Source organism: Danio rerio, chromosome 4 (genome assembly GCF_052040795.2).
Source record: "Danio rerio strain M-AB ecotype USA chromosome 4, GRCz13ab, whole genome shotgun sequence".
NCBI lineage: Eukaryota > Metazoa > Chordata > Actinopteri > Cypriniformes > Danionidae > Danio > Danio rerio.
The window spans coordinates 58,206,340-58,230,941 of record NC_141024.2 but is presented as its reverse complement, the minus strand read 5'-3'; the positions used below and the strand labels follow the sequence as shown (position 1 = coordinate 58,230,941).

Here is a 24,602-nt window from a genome sequence, read left to right as displayed (position 1 = left end):
CGAAATAAGTTCCCACTAGATTGTGGATGCCTTTCTTTCACTATCAGAGCCGAGATAAGCCGCGTCCCCCGAGAGCGCGTGCGCACTCCACTCGGAGTTTCGCATCCTCTCGAGCGCGCGCACGCGGCGCCCCTCTAACAGACTTCTGTAGAGCTGCGGGCTGGGTGACACCCAACACATTTGCAAGGTTTTACAATCTGCGAGTGGAGCCGGTTTCCTCAAGGGTATTAGGTAACCCTTGGTGATTGAGGAAACAATTCGGTAGGGTGTTGAAACACGCTTGCTGCGCCATTTTCCCTAACACGGAGATACGTGCGCCTTTTTATCTGTCAGTAAAGTTCCCCGTCAGGTGAGCCCTGCAGATTCCTCCGTGGCCCCCAGCACTGACTCAGCGGAGGAGTCACTTGCTGGCCCACTACGTTGTAGGTCTGCCCGCTGGTCAGCCCGCGTTTTGGGTAAAGGTGCCTGCTATGCGTGATCCCCACTAGGTGATCCCATATGCTTATTCCGCCACGGTTAAGTCCCCCCCCTGGGCGGACCCGTGTCTTCCCTCCCCGCTAACCACTCTTTTGCTATGCGTACTCCCCCTTTTTAGGGCTAGTCCATATGTAAATTCTGCCATCTATCCCCCCTTGGGTAACGGATGGCCTCCGCAGCGTCCTCCCTATCGGGATTGCACGCTTCCCAACGTACTGTCGTATTTTCCTAGAATTATCTAGATGCTCACGACTTCCCAAAAAATATATCTAAATCCGTAAAACTTCTGTTGAAGTAGGATAAATTAGGGCCAGGGACACGTTGGAGGACCGCGCCCCCCATGATGCGGGTGCGTCACGCTTGCTTGACTATCTCCTCATCGGGGGTGTTGGTAAGGTGCAGTCATTATGGCGCTTTCAATGGGCTCCCAATGCGTGGATTTTACAGATCAAATCCACTTATAGTGCTGAAGTTCCCCCCGAAGGGGAACGTTCGAGGTTACTAAAGTAACCCTTCGTTCCCCGAGGAGGGGAACGGAAGCACTATACTCCGTCGCCATAATGACTGTCCCTTAGCTGTTGAAAGTCTCTTCAGCTTAAAAAGGATAGCGTCTGCTGGCGCCAGGTGAGCTTATATACTCAGTTGATTGCTTATGCCGCTCACCTGCGCAGGCTTGCGCTGCCAATTCATTCTTAATTGGCCCGTTCAATACTCTTTCAGACGAGTAGCTTCTGAACCGAACCTCCCAATGCGTGGATTTTACAGATCAAATCCACTTATAGTGCTTCCGTTCCCCTCCTCGGGGAACGAAGGGTTACTTTAGTAACCTCGAACGTTCACGTTTCTCATCATCTGTGGGATTAAGGGTCCTGCAAGCTGAAGTGAAAACATACAAAAAACAACAGCGGACCAAAGTCCAGAATGTGAACACAAATGTGCAAGCCCTAAAAGTCCACTAGAAGTAAACAACTCATAATTTCCATCCATACTTCCTCTGATGCATCTACAGCTTGCTCCAACTCTAAATCCAAACATACAGGCCAATTCTAAGGCTCAGAGATCCTCTGATCAGACACAAAAGGTAATCCACTCGACCTAAGCCACACAGGATTCAAATTCATGACCTGCAAAAAAACATTTTTACCTTCACCAGTTTTAAAGCATTCATCAGCGTGTTCTGTAACTTCAAATTAGAATAATGAAACATTTTTACATTAACACACATTAAACATGCCAACAGCACAATAGTCCAATTCAGCACCATTACCATGTTTAATCATCACCTTGCTGAACTCCATGTCAGTCAAGTCCACTCAAAATATCTTTTCATTAAAATAATGATGTGATTGTAGTGATGCAACACATTCCTCTGTATTATTGATAGGAAGTGTACAAGCACCCTTGTCCTGGCCATAAATGAGCCAAAATCACCTTTAACCTTTATCACAGTTAACAAACTAATATCAAATCCACTCTCTGGAAGCCGGGCTAAATGAATTGAGCCAGACCCTCAGTCACCTCAAAGAGACTAGATATAGATATTACCTGTTACCTAGAGACCAAGAAAGATGTAATGGTTTTCACAAACTATTAATCCAATTCATTAACATGCAATAAGAGGGATTATGAATCCATTTCTTTTGTTCCCAAATTTTAGGGGTTTAACACAATTTTAGTCTAATTCAACAAAGATTAAACATAAGTCTGTCAAACTCAAGCATCTTTTAACAGAAATAAGACTAAACCTTATAATTATCTTCTCAACTTGTCATTTGTACCAATTACTTTACTCTGACTAAACCATTCAACATTATCAGAAGCAGACACCTTGTATAAAATTCACTCGATTCTTACTGTCTGGTCAATTAGAAATGCTCACAGGTTAGCTATTTGCTCAAACTTTTGTTTATTTGAAAATCTTTCATACATGTCATTTGACAGTGAAACCTGTTTGAAAGCATTACCAACTGAACAAGAACAGACTGATTTAACAATTCTATTCCCACATATAATCAAGACTCTTGCTTGGATATGGACTACTAAATTTTCATTCAAAGAAAGTCTAAGTTTCTGTACAACTTGTCAGTATTCACAATAATAATATTGACTTGAGTTGACTTGACTGCTTAAAAATGCTGTTAAAGTTCAAGCTGCATTTTTGTTTATTAAAATGTTAATTTTCGCTGCAGCAGTATAAATACTTCTTTCTGAATTCTTACATCAGCTATTTAACCATCAGATTCAAACACTTTCATTCAACTTTATCTCTCTGTTCTACACAACATCCAAACAATTATGTTCCTCTACCATTGAGGACACACACACATAGACAGAGAGTGTTTTACTGCAGCATTTGCCTTTAACACAAATGACTTCAACTCAATTATCTGCTTATTTTTCCTATGCTAGAGTGAGGATGCTTTCTGGACTATTGTGGTTAGTGACTTAGCCAATGTCACTGTTTAAATGCCATCAAGTCTAAAAAATTTAACATTAATATTCAGATAGAAAAGAGTTAACTGTAATTAACCTTTGCATTCTCAGTAAATGTAGACATGTGTTTGTAACCTAATATGCATGGCAGTCTTTAATTTCACAGCTATAAGCTAATAAAATTATTATTATTCCAGAGAGTAATCTGAACCAGGAAAAGAGGTAATTATTAACCATTGCAAACAAAGCAGGATAACCCATCCATTTAAAGCTCATCTCATGGTCTGCATCATCTTTTCCTCAGATTAACTCAGCATTATAGACTTCTGCAAATTTCTGGCATTTCGCTTATACAATCTGTAATAATATAACACTCATTTCAGAGGTTAGTGACAATATTCATACAACAGGGACGAATCATTCCCTCAGGACAATAAGCATTATTGTACCATAGATATGAATATTGTGACAGCTCATAACTAAGTTTGCTTTAGGTGTTGAACTCGCACAAACTTATTCTTAAAATTCTCTGTCCAGTTTCAACTAGATTTACATGATCTTTTATCAGGTTTCAAAGTTTCCCTGTTCATAATCAATGTCTTTTCTGAGACAATCAGCTGGTGCATTTTGTTTTCTTAATATTGTTGCTAAGCAAGTCGATAATAGAAACAAAACACAACTCATGGCTTCACTCAAACAGTCTCTGTCTCTCTGTTTTATGCACATAAATTTTCAATAGTCTTAGACTATAACATTAAAATGATTACAATTCAGAATCTTTAATAATTCACCAACGTTCCAAATGTCAAAAGTTTGATCTCTTAAAACTCAGTTGGAAGTGTTTAAAGACTAAGAGAATTTCTTGTAATTATTTTATCTTAACTGCTTAATTCCATTCAGCTGTGTTATCCAAACCATCTCACAGCCAGTCTTTATCTTTAGCCAACACCATCTTGAAAATGTCCTTCATCATGCATAAGGACCTGCATCAGTAAAATACTATGAAAAATCAGACACATCAGTTAAAAATCATCTCAGCTTCACATTCAGGAATTCAGCATTCTTAAAATTCAGACATATAAAATATCCAGTGCTGTTAAAGCAGCCAACCACAATGATATTGGTAAAATTTTAAGAAACTGTACTGTCTCCAATGGTTCTTGAAAGCCCATTGCCATTATCTTTTTACCAATCATCTCCTTCAGGGTATCATACCCTGGCATAGTCCGTTGATGCTTGTCACAAGGACAGACATGTCCTCAATAAAGGCAGGATTCTCGTGATCAGGTCTGGACGGGGCCACTGAGGCAGATTACTGTAACTTCAAACAGTTCCCCTCTAAGGATGCTTTAGGCTGATAGAGCATCACCCCAGTCCAGCACCATCTTTCACATTAAACATCCCCCTTTTCGGGTAGATGCCCTGGGGTTTACGAGGGGTCTCATGCCTTAGGTTGTTTTCTGCTTTGGCCAAGGGAAAATCTTACCCGTCTTAGGGAACCCCCCTTCGTGCCCACCGGTCAACTGCCACTCACACTGCAAGCTCCTGTGCAGGCTTCCTCCTTGATTCAGAATTTTCTGCAAACTTGGGAAAGCGCAGTCAAGAACCATGAAAGCCATTGAGACTACCTACTAGAATTTAAACATTGAGACAGGTTAATCAAACACTTAAATCAACTGAATATCAAGCTGAGATTATTCAGGGAGTTTAGATATCGCCCTGATCCATTCAGTGTCAGGGTCTACTACCTCAGTATAGCCACCAGGCCCTGTATGTGATGGTGGAGACTAAAGATAAGACAAAAGTTACAAACAGTAATAAACCGCTGAAGACAAGACAAGAAATTTCCAAACAGTAATAACAACTGTTCAAATTAATTATCTCTATAGCTCAGCGGGTATATTAGTGTTTTTCAAGATGCTTTAACAAAAGCATTTTCATTCATTTATTTCTCTGTTCACTTAGTCCCTTTATTAATCAGGGGTCGCCACAGCGGAATGAACTGCCAACCTATCCAGCACGTTTTTATGCAGCTGGTGCCCTTCCAGCTGCAACCCATCACTGGGAAAACAAACAAAAGCATTTTGCAATCTTTTATTTGTTAAATTTGATGTTTAATTACTAATACTTCTATTAGTGTATACAAATTGATATGTAGAATTTCTGTATTCATTCTAACATTTCCTTTACATTGTGATTTCCAACTGAGCACTGTGCTTATCAATTGTTATGGAACAGGCAGATAACAGCTCTTAGCTGACATCTAATGAGAGAGAAAGAGAGTTTTGAGCAGTCTAGAATGAAAATGCATGTTTACTAAATTTAAACATACATTAAACATAACATTAACTTCAATAACATAATTTCATTGCAATATCTTTTTACATAAGCCCGTCCTAAAACATATAAAACAGAGTTGACATGCATTTTCAAAGTAATGCTGTTACAGTCAACAATAGTTTTAGATCTTTCAGGGGTTAACTGCATCCATCAAAGTATTATTTGAAACCCCCATTTATGTTACATATATATTATTAAAAATATATAAATCCAACCATGAAGCTGCTTGTTTGCACAGACTTACATGGCATATTTTTATTCAGACATGTGTCTGTTACTTTTACAGCCAAAACCAGTCATGTTGAGGGCTAAACCAAGATAGCAGTGCAGTCACACAGAATCTTATCTTCTACGACAAAACATAAGCTATTCTTTATTCCCATAATGTTACTGCCAGTTTTTGTGCTTAGTTTTTGCTACTAGCCTCTCAATATTTAGATTTTAGCTTTTCAATGACAATTAAATGCCAAAGGAATACTTTTTTTTTTTTTCTTACAATCAGTTCTAAAATCATTTTAAACCTGAGAGCTTAGCTGAGCCATTTACTGCATTCTGCTCTCATCTATTTTTTTTTATATCTGAGTTCAACACCAAAAGCAAGAAGAAATTGAGAGGGCAATCTTACCAACAGTGCTTGGCTTCTGCTTGATGAATCTGCAAACCATCCCAAGATGTGCAAACTGTCCAGACCGGTCCAATCCAGTTAGGGTCATAATTTTCTCGGGATTGCTCCTGGTGCATCATTGATCAATCAACCTTACCCTGATATTTCTAGGTATCTTGTCTGACTTTTGTGGCCACTACTATCTAATGGATCCCTATTATAATGTTATTTGTTTCCAAAGGGATACAACACAAATCTACCACAAATTTCCGTCAATCCACCGGTGCCTTTCATTCACGTCTGAATGAGAAATCCACACTTTCATTCACGGCTAAATGAGAAATCCACACTTTCATTCACGTCTGAATGAGAACCAACAACATTCCCTTACTACCCACCACTTCACAGACAATCCCTAGTCTTATCATTTTAAATCTTCCTACCTTCATTTTGTTGATTGATCAATGGTGTTTCTTGTACGTTCAGCTGTGTTATCAGGCTGGTTCAAGACTGTTTCCATCAACAGTCTGCTGCAATATCTTGGCTACACACAGTCTGTCTCCACACAAAAAGGAATTACATTACTATTAATTATACTCAAAAACAGATCAATCAAACAGCTATAAAATTATAGGCAATATATCAGGACAATAAAACAGGTGTCTTCTTCTCCTCTGTATTGGACCTCTAGACATAGGAACAGATAGAGAGAGAGAGAGAGAGAGAGAGAGATCTCCATGACCTATGACCTGGTCTGTGTGTCTCCTGAAAACAAAGTCAAAATAGACAGGCAAAAAGAGAAACAAGGACACAGAACATTCTTACAGTAAGCAGTTTTAACTTATTCATTAGTTAAAATCAAATCACAGTTAAATACTGAGAAACAGGATGATGAAAAGGATAAACGGTGGTCCATGATGAGACGAATTGGAAAGCAGAAATCCGAATCCTTCAATACTTTGCTTTTATGTTTTAGGAATGACACCAAGGCAGCTTCCCACATAACCAAGTGTTTTTTTTTCGCTGGGCGTGGCTTTCAGATTTTGACTTATTGCGGCTCTGTCGTTATGGTTTAAATAAAGTTGCACTACAAAATTTGCGGTTTTTGACAGACTGCAATTTCGACTCTTAGCGGGATTTATCATTTGGAAGATGTCTTCGGATCAGCACTTAAGGTATGCTTTCTTATTTGTCCAATTAATTGGGATGTGTTGTCTCAATTTTAAAATATGGTTGAATATTGTGCCACTTGAAAGTTTGCAAACTAACAAAATTCGGGGGAAAAAAGTTGACTCGTGTTAGTTAATAACATGCACAGGACGGATTTTAACCTTGTAATTAAACTGTAAATACAGTCTCACTTTTAGTATCACTTTTTCAAATGAGAATAATAATTTTTGTCCCTGGGTCATAATATGCAGAAGTATAGGAGCCCGTTCCCGCCACTGAATAATAAAAAAATACAATGAATTCTGACTTAACTTATTTTTTACAGTTATAAAGTCACAGTTGTGATTTTATATAGCGCAACACTAAGATATAAAGTCACAACTGCAAGTTATAAAGTCAGAATTGTGATTTATAAACAAGTTTCCTGTTATGCTACACCTAACATTAGGCCCATAGGCCCACACAAAATATGCGCGCGCACAATTCCGCAGATTTTTACCCCATCATTAATTCTGTTTATTTAATTAAGTATTTGTGTGTAAATCTATATTCATTCAGTTTTTAAAATAATTAAAGTAATATTATTGAATAATACGAAAATGTTCATCTTATTTATGTACAGTGCAGTTTGTTAAGTCATATTTTAGAAAGTCAGTCTTTTAGTAGAGATATTATATGAGAGACTTGTTACGTTTACCAATGAAGTGGATCTAATTGGATTTACATTTTAAACATTAAATAAAAGTTAAAAATGTATTATTTTTTATTAACATATTAAGGTTTTAGTTATGATACTCCCAAAATAAATCTGCAGAAATTCACAGATTTTTGCCAAAATTCTTTGCAGAAATAGCAAAAAATATCTGCAGATTCTTTTTGGCCCTGCCCATAATCACAACATTCAATTCAATTCAATTCAATTCAGCTTTATTTGTATAGCGCTTTTACAATGTAGATTGTGTCAAAGCAGCTTCACATAAATGGTCATAGTAACTGGAACAGTGTGGTTCAGTAACTGGAACAGTGTGGTTCAGGTTTTAGTGTTTAAGTTCAGTTCAGTTCAGTTTAGCTCAGTTCAGTGTGATTTAATCATTACTTAGAGTTCAAACACTGAAGAGCAAATTCATCGATGCGTAGCTCTACCAATCCTGAACCATGCGAGGCAGTGGCGACAGCGGAGAGGGAAAAAAAACTTCACCTGATGGGAGTGAAGAAAAAAAACCTTGAGAGAACCAGACTCAGTTGGGCACGACCATTTTAATTTCTCCGCTGGCCAAAAGTCTTGTGCAGAACTTCATTCGCCATGGTTTAAGCTGGAAGATGGCCTCAATGAAGACTCGTCATTACATAAAGGGCCCTAACATACACCCAGCACAATAAGACGCAAGACGTGTTTGCCCCAACCTGTTTATATTTTCAGACCAACATAATCTTCATTTTTACAGTTTTCCGCAACGTTGTTTAAATGGCAAATCCATTTGCGCAAATTTATAGACTCATGGGTGCTCCAGTCTAGTAAAGAGGTGTACGAAGGTGCATTGTTTGCTATTTTTAGGAACTAAAATAGACTAACTTTATACAAATGACCAGCTGAAAGCAGGTCTGAAGTCCAGCGCCAAGCTCCTTAGTTGTGTGTCTAGCTTACACATTGCTTGATACACACAGGATGTACAGCACTAAGCAAATATCTTTACATATGTAAAATAACTAAAGAAATAAATTATTACAAACATTATTTTTTTCTACATAAATACCACTGCCTCCATGCCTTCATCTCGGAAGAATTTTTTAGTTTATTCATGACAATTTGCATTAGTATAATGTTATTATGATTAGCAGTATTATTTATTATATCATATCAGTATATTATACTAGTGAAGTTTTTAGTTGTAAGGTCCACCCAATTGGCCCAATGTGTCCACTGGTGGATAAAGGTTCAATGCCTGTTCGGTCTTTCCAGTGCACAATGTTGATTTACCTTAATTTTAACTCATATCTGACTCCAATTTTAGTATGAGGTGGTTTAGAATATTAATATATTTATCTTTAATTTTATCTGACTCCAATCATAAAACATTAAGAATATTATATCAATATATCATTAAGATAAATGTTTGAACCTTTTGTCTTCACTAGTAACTATCACATCCGTTCATTCGGGTGCTCATGTCGCTCAGAGAAATCGCCTCGGCCGAAGACGTCCCTCACGGTCACAATCTGGTCAGTCTTGAATATTAAACAGAGGTAATTGACTAATACTTTAGATGGCAGCTACCAGCGCGCTCGTTCTAAAATACTTTAGTTAGTCCCGCTTAGATGTACACCTTTGAGTTAAGACAATCATCATTTCTAATTAGAGGTTAGGGCATTAATATAAATGTACCCGACTACTGGACTCTATAGTAACTTTGGTTTTCACCAAGCCCATGGTTTCCCATATGAACTTAATTTAGAATAATATTACCTTCAAACAAAGGTCGGGTACCCAATCTAGGTTAGTCGTGCAACACCTTGTTGACTTAGACGGAAGTTAACGCCCTTTCCACCTAAGTACACTTGAATCAATATCAAGAGTCAGCCGGATCCCTAAAACACAATTAGTGTGCCCAATGCTCCATCTCAACTGGATTCAAGTCCGTCTACTGACCTGACGCAAGACGTGCGGAAACAAGGATACAGCGTAATCTACTTGAATTAATAATTACAGAGTGAGCAAAATATGGTCAAACATTACAATTTATTAGTCAGGTAAATGTATAATGCCAATTCAATCAGTCAATTCATAAATGATCAATACAAAACATCAAATTATCAAAGATAAATCCAAGATGTAAAGATGCATACCTGACTTCAAGTTTTACATAACGTAGAGCATAAGCTACATGTTATGGGCTGATCTGGTTAGGCAGAATCACCCTGAGCCTTTCTCAAAACTTACCTTAAATAATCCAAGAATTCCCTCAAGGAAAGGGGTGTGTGCATAACAAAAGGCATTTGCATTTAGTGCTGCCTGTGGGAAAGTCACACCCTTCACAGTGGTTCAAAAGATACCTGAAGTTATATATTTATGGTTTTGATTATGTCTATTTCTGAGAGAATGAGACTATTGTACCAGTCGTACTGAAACATTTCAAATGATATCAAACATGATAGATAAAGTCAGTTTATATATATATATATTGATAAATCAGCATATCAATATTTTATTCCATCCCTAACTGTATGTCCATCCAGTCATATCAATTCACTTTGAAATTTGATTTTAACCCTAGTTTTTATGCCAATTTTAACAGGGCAACTGCACTTATAATGGAGCTGGGCCAGCTTCTTAGGGGCCAAACAGGAGTGCAAGCTGAAACGTCCTCAGCATTTTTAAACCTACCGTCTTTGCAGCAGTCAGCTGGACCAATTGCTGGACGGGGTGGACTGGGTGATGATCTTAGTGGAGTGACTGCTGGGCCAAGTGGCCTAAATGCTGGGACAGGTGTACTGGCTGCTGGGACAGGTGGAGTGACTTATGGGCCAAGTGCAGTGACTGCTGGCCCAAGTGGCCTAAATGCTGGGACAGGTGTACTGGCTGCTGGGACAGGTGGAGTGACTTATGGGCCAAGTGCAGTGACTGCTGGCCCAAGTGGCCTAAATGCTGGGACAGGTGTACTGGCTGCTGGGACAGGTGGAGTGACTTATGGGCTAGGTGGACTGGCAGTTGGGACAAGTACACTGACTGCTGGGACAAGTGGACTGCCTTTCCCACTAGCTCCAACTGTTCAGCTACCCTTCCCCTCCCTGCGTAATTTTTCAGCTAACCGGCCAAATAAAGTTGCTGGTTCTTTAAGCAAACTGTTTCAGCCCTACAGAAAAGACTCCAAAAATAAACTGAATGCAACCCAGTCATGGGAGCACAACTTTTTTTGCTGTGCTCAGATAAACACAGCAGGAATTCCTAGGGTGGAAGAAAGTATGTGCCTCCAGGCCAGTGGACTTGGCAAAAAAAAAAATTAGGTTTTCTGATGTGCATTGCACAGCACAAAAATTCATAGAAGTTATTGAAGATGCCTTCCCTCCACTCAAACATTCTGGAGGCTTTAAGATAATGCGTTGCTGCAGGAGCAAGCAACTAATTGACATTCTTATGCCACCAGAAGGTTATTCTGTAAACTTTTTGAAAAACAATAGCAGTTTGAACAAAGCTGTGGCTTACATTGTTCCCCTGCAATGTAACCTCCCTTTGAACGGTGATCATCAAAAGGTAGGTAATGTCAACCACCTTTTGTTGTCGATTATGTGTACATTTTTCCTTAGTGTTGTGCATTACATTTTAGGAAGACAGTATGGGACAAGGGGAGCATTTGCAGCAATTATGTGTGAACTGCAAGCAAGTAGTGCCACTTTATGTAATGGAAAGTCACAGAATACAATGTAACACAAGGTAAGACAGAGTCATGCCTGAAATCCTATGTATTATTGCCAGAGAACAGCTAAGATTTTGTCCACAAACCTTTTTAAACTAGGAACACTGCTAAATGTAAAGTAACCTTTGGAAATATAACTAACAGTAGGAATAGTATGAAGTACATTGTAATGATCATCCAATTCGATTCTATTCCCTGAACATATCAATATGACCATTAGTGAGTAAGGGTCTGTCCTCACCAACTGCACACAGCAAATTCATTGGTGTTAAATTTCAAGTGTTGTGGTAATTCAGAGTAAAGTGTTAAAATTCTAGAGTTAGATAAAGGTAAAATAACCCTCTCGGCGTTAGAAGCTGATTTGCCTCCTTGTAATACAGAGTAACATGTATCTACCTTTGTAGAAAACCCTTGTATTTGAGAAACTAATCAGAGTGTCTGAAATCTCGCCACACCCTCATTCACCTGGCCCTTAAATTAGTCAATTAGTTTAGTTCACTAGACAGAGGGAATGACCACAAATAAGTGAATTCAGACACCTGCTGTTGGACACCTGCTGTTAACAAGCACAATCACTGAAGGAATAAGAAATAGACGGAAGAAATAAAACTACAGACACAGCCTCACACCAAACCAACTGAATTAAAACAGAGGATTAAACAACTCCATTAAATAATAGTATAAGCAGCTTCACTGATTACAGTTTGACTTCATTTCTATAAGAATATTTAACAAAGAACAGTTTTATATTTTCTATTAAAAATATTTCATTTGACCTCACCATCATAGAGATCAGAGGCTGCTTATTTGAGCTCTTGAAGCTTTACGCTTATATCCTGATGTTTCTCTGACTGTTATAGCTGTGTTTATAAAACTCATCAGCTATAGCAAGAAAGATCAAGAGAAACTATACTGTTTGTGCTTAATTGTTATAGATATAATTTCAAGTGTTAAATAAGTTGATTCATAAAAATATGCAAATATAGTTGTACTAAAACTGCATGGGACAATACTTCTGGCAGTCTGCTGCTCTTCATAGAAGATTCAACAAAAAATTAGGATGCAATTATTAATTAAAGTGTCATGCACTAAACATTCAAGCTCTAGCTTGCTCATATGACACACAGGCATCAAGAATCAGGATATGAACCTCAACCGTGGTTGCTAAAAAAAAAAAAGCTGCATAGTTCATGCCGCAATGCATGCTGGGTGCCAGCATAGTACAAAGCTCCCAGCATGCATTGCAGCATGAATAAATTATGCAGCTTTATGTTCTTACAATCTCTTTCTTTTCCTTTATTTTGTGTTGTTTTTGGGAGGTGATATTTCAGTAGTGTTTTTTTTACTTGATTTTTATTTTTTTGTTTGTCACCATCATTGAGATTCAAAGACTAATTATTGATGTTTGTGTGTTTTTTAAGTTCTGCCATAGATCAAACATTCTCATTGTAAATATTTTTATTTTATTGGAGCTTCAGTGGTTTCATTTATGTATATTATTTATTTCTCACACATAACTAATATGATATTGAATTACAAAACAAGCAGGAAAGGAAGGCTATGTTGTCATAAATAATCTCTTCAGACTGACACTTTAATTACTTTTCAGCTTTCCATGCTACGTGTGTATAAATAGTGTAATTAACACTAACAATAGCAGCCATTATAAAAGACATTTATAGTAAGAAGTTGAAGAGCCTGACTAAAGCAGACTCTGTCCTCCATCATGGTGACTTTAAATGAACAAAAAACCAAAAAAGTTAAGAAAAATAATTAAATAAAGAAAATAAATAAATAAATTCTTAAACGTAATGAAAACACATTTTAAGTTTTAAAAATGAGTCGAATAGTTTTAAACAAAACGACAGCTTGTAGCCTAAGTAATGCAAGTGAAATGTTTTTAAAATGTAAGTATATGTTAAGAAAACGAAGTAAGTTAGGAAAAAAAAAAAGATTTAGTTGATCTTACGGAATATCCGGACTTAGATCCTCACTTGTTGCCTGTTAGAGAAGAAATGATGACAAAACTGAGTCTAAGACACCGCCCCACCAAACTCCGCCTCTGTTTTTACTGCTCTGGGGGAGCAGTCAAAAATGCGACCACTCTCTCCTGATGTCAAATACAGAATGACTAAAACATGAAAAAACAATGAGACACACGTAACCCCGCCTCCAACCCCGCCTTTAACCACACCCCCAGATTCGGCCAACCAATCACGAAAAGGCAGAAAGGGGGTTGGTTCTAGGTTGAAACCAATGCTGAAAGTAAAAATACAAAATGTTTTAAAACAATTTAACTAGTTAATAAAACATTTTAAACAAATAAATGTTTTTCACAAATACTTGTTTACTAAGTTTTACGAAAATAATAGGCCTATGTTTGAAAATGATTTGATAACTATGATCAATTGAATTTATGTGATAAAAAACAAAATAGTATGATATTGTTATAAGAGATTTGATTGTTTGTAAGTTTTTATTTATTATTTAAATAAGTATGTGTTATTTTCATTTAACATATTTATTTGTTTTGATAGAATGAATTATTATTTATTTTGTAAAACAGTTTAAAAGTGAATCTCCCTATTCACTCTTAGACGGACATACAGGCAACGCACGCAAGCATACGCGCACACACACTTAAAGGAAAGGATGCACCACCGGAGCGGACTTGTGTACCTTACATGATATTGAGAAACGGCCCCAATCAAATAGCCCTATTGCATGTCGGCCGCCACAGCTCGGATTTCAGATCTCTCCGTTTTTCTTCCATTTCAGTGACACGGAGCACTGGGGCGTTTTAATGCGAAAAAGATCTCTTTTTTCAAAATGACGTTTTGGCGTTTTCAAAGTGTTAAACAATGTATTGGTAAGAAGACAAAGTTGTTTTTATTCAGGAAAAGTTGTTCATCACACTACTCAGACACAAAGTCATCATAGTAGGCTAAATGTAGTGTATTCTTTTAGTCTTGTAAAAATGTTTTATGTTGATTTCAATACAAACTGGAACAAAGTAATTTAATTTACATCATAAAAAACATAAAACCATTAAAAAAAAACAACACGTCTGTAGTCTAACTGGTTAAAATTGTTTGTAAAGTAAAAATGTACCAAGTATTTTAAGTCTGTTAAACAATTTCAAGCGATATAAAAAGAGAAACAATGTTAAAGTATGGTTATTTTTTAAAACAGTAGGCTACATATACAATTTAATGTTTTTGGTTTGTTTTTTTAGAGCAAAAGGTATTGTTAAACCATTAAAAAGATGTATCTATAGTTAAAATTAGTTAAAATTAATATTTTTGACAAAACAATAATGTTTTTAAAGTAATGTACAAATACTGTTAAAATTTTTATAACAAGATATTCTAAAAAGAGAAAAGTGTATTTTTAAACAGTACAAATACGATTTAGTGTTTTTTAGAACAAAATGTATTGTTAAACCAGTAAAAATGTATATATAGTTAAAATGAGTTAACATTGAATAAAAAAGACAAAATATTTTCCAAAAGGAGAAACAAGTTTATTTTTAAACAATACAAATACGATTTAGTGTTTTTTTTTTTTTAGAACAAAAGGTATTGTTAAACCAGTAAAAATATAGGCTATAGTTAAAATGAGTTAACATTTAATAAAAAAAGACAAGAGATTTTCTAAAAAGAGAAACAAGTTTATTTTTAAACAATACAAATAGGATTCAGTGTTTTTTTTTTTTTTTTTTAGAACAAAAGGTATTGTTAAACCATTAAAAAGATGTATATAGTTAAAATGAGTTAAAATTTAATACAAAAAACAAAAGATCTTCTAAAAAGAGAAACAAGTTTATGTTTAAACAGTACAAATACGATTTAGTGTTTTTTAACAAAAAGGCAAAAACCTTAACTTATTGTTAAACTATTAAAAACATTAAAATAAAAATGTTAAAATAATAATAATTAGGAATAATTACAATTTAGTGTTTTTTTCAGTAAAAACTGCACAACGTATTCAATATTGTTAAACTGTTTTTTTTAAGTCTAACAACCTTTAACAAAAGTCTAATTACACATTAAACATTAGTTCATATGACAAAACAAGTTTTGTGTTTAAAATGCATTTTAAGAAGTGTTCAACCATTTCAGATATATCACAAGATTTTCTGAAAAGATAAACTATATGTTAGTTTTTAAACTGAACAAATAAGTTTCAGGTGTTTTTTAGTTAGAAAAGTATTTAGGAATATTTAAAAATTGATAAGGCATTCTTAAAAAGTAATACAGCCTTAGTCTAAATGCACATTAGTGTCTGACAAAGTCCATGTTTTTCGTAAAAGTATTTAAGAAGTGTTAAAACCTTTCAGAGGTATCGCAAGATATTTTCTGAAAAGAGGCTTTTTCAAAATAATATTTCTTTAAACTACACAATAAAAAAACGAATAAAAATACTTTTAAAAAGTGTAACTTATAGTGTTTTGGAAGAAAGATATAATGATTAGAACAATATAGTTTAAATGTTTAACATTAAAATCTTTTTGTTAGGTGTTAACCTCAACAGACTTTGTTTGCAAATGCAAGTTTTTTATTAAAGAAAAATAGAGATTTATCTTACACAGAGACCAAATGTTAGTGTCCTCACTCTTTGCAGATGAAAAACTGAATGAAATGGCACTAGGCCACGCCCATAAACCTGCCCCTAAAACCTAAAGGGGCAGGAATGTTCAAATGTAAACCATGTTATATGTTTAAACAATGTTGAAAGAATTAAAGTCTAAAACAAAATTTGATGAAACTTTTAATAAATAAGCATATGTTTCAAAACTAACATTACCATGTACTTGACTTGACTAATGTTCTTTGATTAACAGGATGACAAAGTTACTAAAACACAGTAAGATCATTATTTGACTAATTTTAATTGTTTGTCACAAATTATATAAATAATATAAATCAATGTAATTTATTCACACAAAATAAAAAATGCACTAAGTTAAAACATTGTTATAGCAAGAGATTTTCTAAAACGAGAAACAATTTTATGTTTAAACAGTACAAATACGATTTAGTGTTTTTGGAACAAAAAGGCGAAAACCTTAACTTATTCTTAAACTATTAAAAACACAAGACATCTATAAAATGAAGAACAAAAAAGTTTTTAAAATAAAAAATGAACTAAGTAAAACAACTCATAGCAAGAGATATTATTTTAAAACAGAATAAAACTAACTTCTTTTTTTTTAACTAAAGTTTTCCAGATTTTAACCAGATTCTCCAAACCTAATTTAAACAAGAATGTTGGGTGTTTTACAACAGGGTGTCCTGCACCTCTACCTAACGCCTGATTTACACCGCAAGCGTCAGCGGCGCGTGAGCAGAGCGTGAGCAGCGCGTATGTCGAGCAGTAGAAGCACGCAGGCGTTTGCCTTTCACACCAGCTGCGTCTGCAGCGCGCAGCTCTTCGCCAGCTGCTGCTGAGATCAACCTATCTCTGTCTATTCTATCTAGTTACCCATGTCTCTCTATATACAAATACACTTTTTAAACTTTTCATCTGCACCAAGGCCCCTCCTATGCTGTTTCATTAACCTGCAAATGTTTATTTTACAAATTTTGAAGAGCAAGTATGCTTCTAAAGCTAACTTATATGAGAAGTGTCTACAGTCAAAGACAATCGCCTGTGATATCATGTCATTTGTTTTTTGATTATCAGGTTGCTGTAGACCTAGTTATAATCATATTTATACAATATAGTTATAATGATATTTATACATGATCAAACTAGTGTTAATTTCTCCGCTTCAGTGATGTCCAGCGGCAGAATAACAGCTCGTTAATTCATGCTCGTGCAGATGATGAGACGGACAAAAGTAATTAATGCATGCCATTTTCGTGTTGTCAGATTCACAGTGCAAACAGCTCCCGGTAGGAATAATTCGAGTGAACATAAAACAAAGCCGATTAAAACTTTCTTGCTCTGCTCAGCTGCACAGAACACAGCGAGCTCACATCATCCAGCATGCGTGTCGAACTACACTACCCACAATACACTTCGCTATGGACTACAATTCCCGTAAATATTCTATTTCCCCTCTCCTACAACACTAGTGTGCAACTTAAGCAAAACTGATAGTAAAATAGTTTTACATTTGGTTTTGTAGTTCGGGCCTAAATAAATGTTTTGTTGCCGTTTTAAATTGTTTTAAGTTCATTTGATTGACTATATATAAACCATTTGACATTATTAACGCATTTATTGGGTAAAATTGCTACTTTTTACTGTCATTCAATGTGTTTTGGTCATTATCAATGCACTGTCACTTTAATTGAGCGTGAGCAGCACGTCAAAAATAGACCCAGCGCCGAAACTATCGCTGCACTGCTGCTTCGGCGACGCTCACGCCTCGCTCTGACGCGCTGCTGCTGCGTGCGGTATGAAAGCTCTAATCTGTTAACATGGACGCCGAAAACACACGCGCTGCTCACGCGCCGCTGACGCTTGCGGTGTGAAACAGGCGTAAGACCCATGTGGTGGAGGTCAGAAAAGGTTCGGCACAGAAAAAAAAACTCAATAATATACAAATTATCTATGGGTACTTTGTTCCTTTAAATGATATTTCCTGATCACTTGGTAATTCTAAATAAAATCTGATTTGGGGTAAACATTCCTGATTAGAAATAAACAAATTATTGTTTTAAAGTTAAATGGTGTTTTATTGATTAAGTGTGTTAAATGCTAAGTATAGTTAATGACTTTAAGTAAGTCAAGTTCCTAGCTGTCAAAGTGTTAAAAATATGTCTAAAGTGTTTTTACAAGGTCACTTTGTCTAATGTAAATACAAACTATATTACCACTTCACTGATAATGTGCATTATAAAAAAACAATACACAAATCTAAAATTATTAAACAGTATACCACATAATACTTAAATAATATACTTTTACCTATTATTATTTTCACAAACACACACACTCTCTCTCACACACACACACAGCTACACACTCTCTCACACACACAAACACACGTGCAAATACAAGCATATACCTACAGACACACACACTTTGTGTCTCTCACACACACATGCACATACACACATGCACATACACACGCACATTCACTCACACACACAGATACTCACAGACAATTAAACACACACTCTCTCTCTGTCTCATACACACTCAAACATACACACACACACACACACACACACACACACACACAGTCTGTCTCTCTCTCTCTCTCTCTCTCTCTCTCTCTCTCTCTCTCACACACACTCACACACTGCTGCTGACTGCTCCTGCAGAGGATTCTGGGTAAATCTCTCGTCAGTCTTCAGCTCAGTTTCACTGATGATCCAGGATAAACAGTAAACCCAGGATAGAGCGGCTCAGTGAATGTGGTCTGGACTGAGTGGATGAGGCTCATTGTGTCTCTATAGATGTTGTAGAAGATCAGAGTTCCTGCACTGTGATCCACAAACACTCCTATTCTCCTGCTGAGCGGCTTCACTGGGAGATCAGTGTATGTGTGATTGTGCCTGAATGAGAAACTGGAGGAAGAGCAGAGCATCTCCAGGACTGAGCATTACCTCCAAACCAACACTCAGCACCTCCTCCCTTCCTCCTGATGCTCTTATATGACACTGATATATCCACATTATCTCCACTCCAGTCAATCTCCCAGTAACAGCGTCCACACACACTCTCTCTGCACAACACCTGAGACCAATAATCAAATCTGTCTGGATGATCAGGATACGGCTGATTCTCTCTCACATTCTTCACCTCTCTGTTCTCCTCAGACAGAATGAGTCGAGTGTGTGCTGTGTTTGGATCCAGAGTGCGGAAACAGACATCTGAACACAAGAACACACACATTTACAACCACAGCTCTGTGTGTGTGTGTGTGTGTGTGTGTGTGTGTGTGTGCGCGCACACGTTCACTGCTGAGTGTATGTGTTTAACTTTTTTATCAATCTTGATGATTATTGAATAATGAATAAAGTTAACACATTGCATAAAGGGCACATAGTTTACCCCTTTTTATGATTTAACATTATTATTATGGTTCTTCTAAGTGTGCCAGTTTAGGTTCAGTTCAAAACACAATTCAGATTTTTATTATAATGTGTTATAATGTGTCATTTTGGGGGCGTGTACACAGCTCGCTGTTTTAGGGGCGTGTTGCTTCACATGAAAATTAGTTTCAAATTCAGTCAGTCGGTGAGTAAATGAATATAATGAATGAGAACACACAGGCTTGTGCGTATAGACATACAATGTAATGTTGTACAGTAACGTGTCATTTGTTTGTCTCAGTTGTCTTTATTTGTATGGTTTCGTGAGGATGTGATGGTGTGCTTTTTCTGCCTGATTCCCGCTGAAGTGGGAGGGTTGTGTGACGTTTGATTCGGGGGACGTTATGGGGGCAGGCTTGCGTGACGTGCTGTGAGCTACTAGCCCGAAAGTGGAAACGCGACATGATTTCAGCCTCATTGCTCAACCTTATGGACGATTGGCCCGGCCCGGCCCGATTAAAACCCTGGCCTTAGCTCACAGCCTAGAAGTCCAATGCGCTATCCATTGCACAACAGAGCCTGAGTGCTCTCCTGCCTCTAGCACTGTTGCACAGAAAGCACTCTTTGGTACTCTCTGGCCCATAAAAGCAAAGCTCACTGCAGACAAGGACTAATTGTTTAATGGAAGAAAAAAAAAACTAACAACGGTAGCACTGCATGTTTGAATGTCTCGACTTGAAATATTAAAGTCCAATTGGTTACGCATTACCATACCATGCTATATAATGCCATTGTCCAAAAGCCTCTTAAGCAAGCAGCGTTCTTAAGGATTTGAGTTTTGTTAAGAAACAGACTGCTAAACAGCATAAACACTCGCAACTCTTAAGAAGAAACAATCCTGGCTCCTGTACATTAGTCACTGCTGAGATATGAAACCAGAATCTCCTGTTTACTAGACAGGCGCTTTGACCAACTAAGCCACAGCACCAATGCTGATAAGAGTGCAAGACGTTTTTACACAAAGGGACTAAAAAAAGACAGCAAGTCTTAAAATAGCAACCAAAGAAGGTTGTTTAACTCAATTTGTTGCACTATCCATTACGCCTAAAAGCTATACAATTTTATAATTCATTTCGTTAAGCTCTATAAAACAAGCACATGCACCAACTGGACTGATAATTGAGCCCAGAATCTCCTGTTTACAAGACAGGCTCTTTGACCAGCTAAGCCACAGCACCACAAAAATATATTGTAGGAATTATTTGCATGATAACAAAAATCGAAGAAGAAAAAAACAATACACAAAAAAAAAAAAAAAAAAAAAACAGCATGTCAGGATGCAGAAAATGCTGACAAGATGGACGTGGTCTTTTAGAGTCTGGATGATCATGCCTTAAACCTGACCGGTAACCTGGCCTCTGTTCAAGATCAAAGCAAAAAATGAATTTATTTTTATTTAATCTATCCTAAATCATGTGTAAAGTGTTTTAGTAACCTCCAGTTCAATTACATCCAAACCCAGAGTCAGCTCGGAAAATGGAAATCAGGACAAACATATGCTATGAGCCATTGAAAGAGTTTCAGATCAGAAAGCCACTCTCCCATAATCTGAGGGAAAGGTGCAGTTTGGATTTGGACAGGTGCTCTGGCCAACTTAGTCCTAACACTAAAAGAAAAAACCTCTGAATACGATACTTTCAAACGCAGTTTCATCTAAGACAGTGGGGGAAAGCAAAATTTACTATGCTTTCTACTCAGTGACTTTGCTCATGCATAAAGAGGCTCTTGTCCGACAAATCCAAAAGGCTTGATCTAAACAATTGGTGGTAGACACTTTTGCCCAAAACCACAAGTTGCCTTTGAGTCATTCCTCTAGCTCACTCAGCCCTGCACCGTTTTCTAATCTCCCTTATTTAAAACAGCTCAATTGAGTCATCGGCATCATTGTAGGGTACCCTAGTATCTGAGCCTGCACTGAGCAATGAAAGAAAGAAGCAAAACGGGATGGACAGATGCATAAAATGATGGAAACGCACCACACCTAAGTCAGTGAAGACAAATGGCAAAACTTGCAACTCTGGTTGGACTGGAACCCACAACCTTTAAATGACTCAGCTCACAGCCTAGAAGTCCAACGCACTATTGATGGCGCCAGAGAGCTTGAGTGCTCTGCTACCTCCAGCACTGTTCCACAGAAAGCACTTTTTGGTACTCTCTGGCCCATAAAAGTTAATCTCGCTATATACTAGGCATTGCTGGGATTCAAACCCAGGAACTCCTGTTAATTAGATAGGCACTTTAACCAACTAGACCAGGGGTTTTCAAACTGGGGGCCGCGGCCCCCTGGGGGGCCGCCAGATGGCGCTAGGGGGGCCGCAAAGAAATTTTAGATAAGGGGTAATCAATGGGCCCACTGGATGAATTTTGTGTCCCGCATCATTCTGAAGGTTAATATATTTTTTATTATAATTTGAGCTCAAAAGTACTGCAAAAATGAAGCTTTGTGCTTATTGCATTTAAATGCAGTTGACACTTTCGTGAAAGGGAAAGAAGCGCAGCGGCCCGCCTCTGTGCACCGGGACTTTTATTGAATAAGCGCTTCTTACCGGCCGCTTCCTGTGATTTTTGCCGCTTGTCTGCTGCACCTGATGGCGTTTACCTTTCACTTACGCTTACCTCTTTTACGCTAAACAACTAAATGAATGCTCAGGTCTATTTACTGACAATATTTCAGTTAAAATACATGATCAATAAGAACACTATCGGAGGCTAAAAGCACTTCCCTGTATATGGCTTGCGTTCCTAAGTAACCGATCAGCTGGGTACTGCAGAGTGCGCGCCTCTTTGCGCAGGCTTAACTCATAGGGAACAAATAGCATTTTAAAGACACGGCAAAACATTGCACCTCGTCCACAGCGCGCCGCGACAGGCTTTACACTTTGCATTGTACACATATCAGATGGTCCTCTTTGCAGCATGGCAAACAAACATTTTAAAATTGTAAAGCAAAAAGTGCTGCAATAACAATGAATGGACCTGTCATCACATCAGCGAGTTCTCAGTTTCACTCCTGTTACACTAATGACAGCTGGATGAGCTCTGCAGTGGACCTCTTACTCACATTGGTTCATAACTGGATGATTAAAAAAAACTAAATTGTATACACCCTGAATAAAACCACTATAGCCTATAAAAATGATAATGTATCTGTTTGTGTTAGGTTATAGGGCTAATTAATTATTAAATATTAAAATGTATTAGTGCTCTGTATTTAATGGAGCTCAACATACCTGATCAAATTTTAATACTCTGAATGTAAATGCATTTTTTTCAAGATGTTCCACTTTTTCCCATATTTATTTGTGTAACTAATTTAAATGTAATGTTCAGTCTTATTATTAATAGAACAAACTGGTATGAACATTTTAAAGTCAGCAAAGCTTCTAAAATTAAGCAAAGTAAAATTTGTGGCTTTTTGAACTTGAATACCCAATTCTACATTGCATTTAGGAAATTATTTTTTATCAGTGTAAGTTAGGATTGTCGACCTGAGTAAATTATGATGTGCACAAAAAAAAAGAATAAAAATAAGCAAAACACACTGAACCACTACAGCCTCTATTGTAGTATTGCTAGTTACAACAGTACAGTTAACTGTCAACAGGCTGATGAATGACAAAACTCTTTAAAACTTTAAAGCTTTAAATCTTTGGATACATTTAGACTCTCAGCTGTAAGGGTAAATACAGAAGAGTCTAGCTGTGCATAGGCAGAAAAAAAGCATAAAAATGGCATAAAAAACTGTGTAAATGTGGTGACTCGAACACAAAATATGGCTTGATGGAATCCAGTGAGAGCAGACCACAATGAACACTGCGCATAAAGATTTGATCAATAGATTGAAGCACTGAAACCATGTCAACTCAACTAACATCTTACAAAAATTAATCCAGATAGTGAATAATATAAATTTATTGAATAATATATAATAATATAAATGTATTAAATAATACAATAAAAAAAATTTAAGTACAGTTGTTCATTTGAGGGGGTGGCGTCATTTTTAATTTTTGTGGGTCCCCGAAAGAATTCGCCCTACACAAAGGGGCCCTCAGCTGAAAAAGTTTGAAAACCCCTGAACTAGACCACAGCGTCAGACAGGGGCTAAGTGTTTAATCAAAAAAAGAAGAAAAAAAAAAAAACTTACAGCGGTAGCGCTGCATGTGTGAATGTCTTGAAATATTAAAGTCTAATTGGTTAGGCATTACCACACTATGTTATATAAAGCCATCGTCCAAAGCCCTCTTGAACAAGCAGCGTTCTTAAGGATTTGAGTTTTTTAAGAAACACACTGCTAAATAGCTCGCTGCATGAACACTTGTAAATCTTAAGAAGAAGCAACTCTGGCAACTGTACATTAGGCACTGCTGGGATTTAAATCCAGGATCTCCAGTTTACTAGATAGGCGCTTTGACCAACTAAGCCACAGCGCCAATAGTGAAAGGAGGGCAAGTCGTTTTTGCACAAAGAGACTAAAAAAAAGACAGCAAGTCTTAAAATAGCAACCAAAGAGGTTGCTATTTGTTGATTAGCAAACCATGTTATGCCATACCTGTCGACACTGGGATGTAAAAATATGGGACAACAATTAGCTTTAAAAAGAAGAGATAACAAACATTAGAAAATATTAACAATAACATAAAATATTTTGCCTATTAAAATCAATGGCCTATACAGAAAATAAATCCCATTATAAAATCCCATATAAAATCCTATTCATTTATTACTGTATTTAAATACTGATTAGCATTACTACAGTTATTTAGTGAAAAAAAGTGTTTAAAATAATACAAGCAGAACAAACATGTTTACATATTAAATGTATGTGTCTGTTTAAACACACCTAAATCTCCAAAGTATGCTAAACTTTCGCTCATCTTTAAATTGCGAGTACAGAAGCGGATCTGGGAACAGTTTATCATACAGAGCACGTCCAGTAGTCAGACTGCATGCATACACTGATTAAGGGGTTGTGTCGATCGCCGCACAGCTTTAACTGGAAAAAAAGTGAATGCAGACATTTTTATCAACGTGCTTTCAAGCCAAAATAAAGCAAAAGCACAATTCTCTTGCACAGCTCTTGCAATTATAACACATTTGAAATCGGCTCTGTTT

The 24,602-nt window shown here is 36.8% G+C and overlaps 1 long non-coding RNA gene and 1 pseudogene across 2 annotated transcripts in view; both read right to left on the bottom strand.

Moving 5' to 3' along the window:
* The window catches only part of LOC148682208 (uncharacterized), a 286,875-nt gene that overhangs the window by 5,729 nt on the left and 256,544 nt on the right, over positions 1-24,602 (bottom strand). The window contains exon 3 of the long non-coding RNA XR_015942990.1: positions 1,318-13,028. This is a non-coding gene — a long non-coding RNA (uncharacterized LOC148682208). The remainder of the gene's footprint in view (positions 1-1,317; positions 13,029-24,602) is intronic.
* On the bottom strand, positions 17,030-19,287 carry LOC147844989 (tripartite motif-containing protein 16-like; annotated as a pseudogene). The gene has a single exon (XR_015482270.1). The product of XR_015482270.1 is annotated as a tripartite motif-containing protein 16-like (transcript).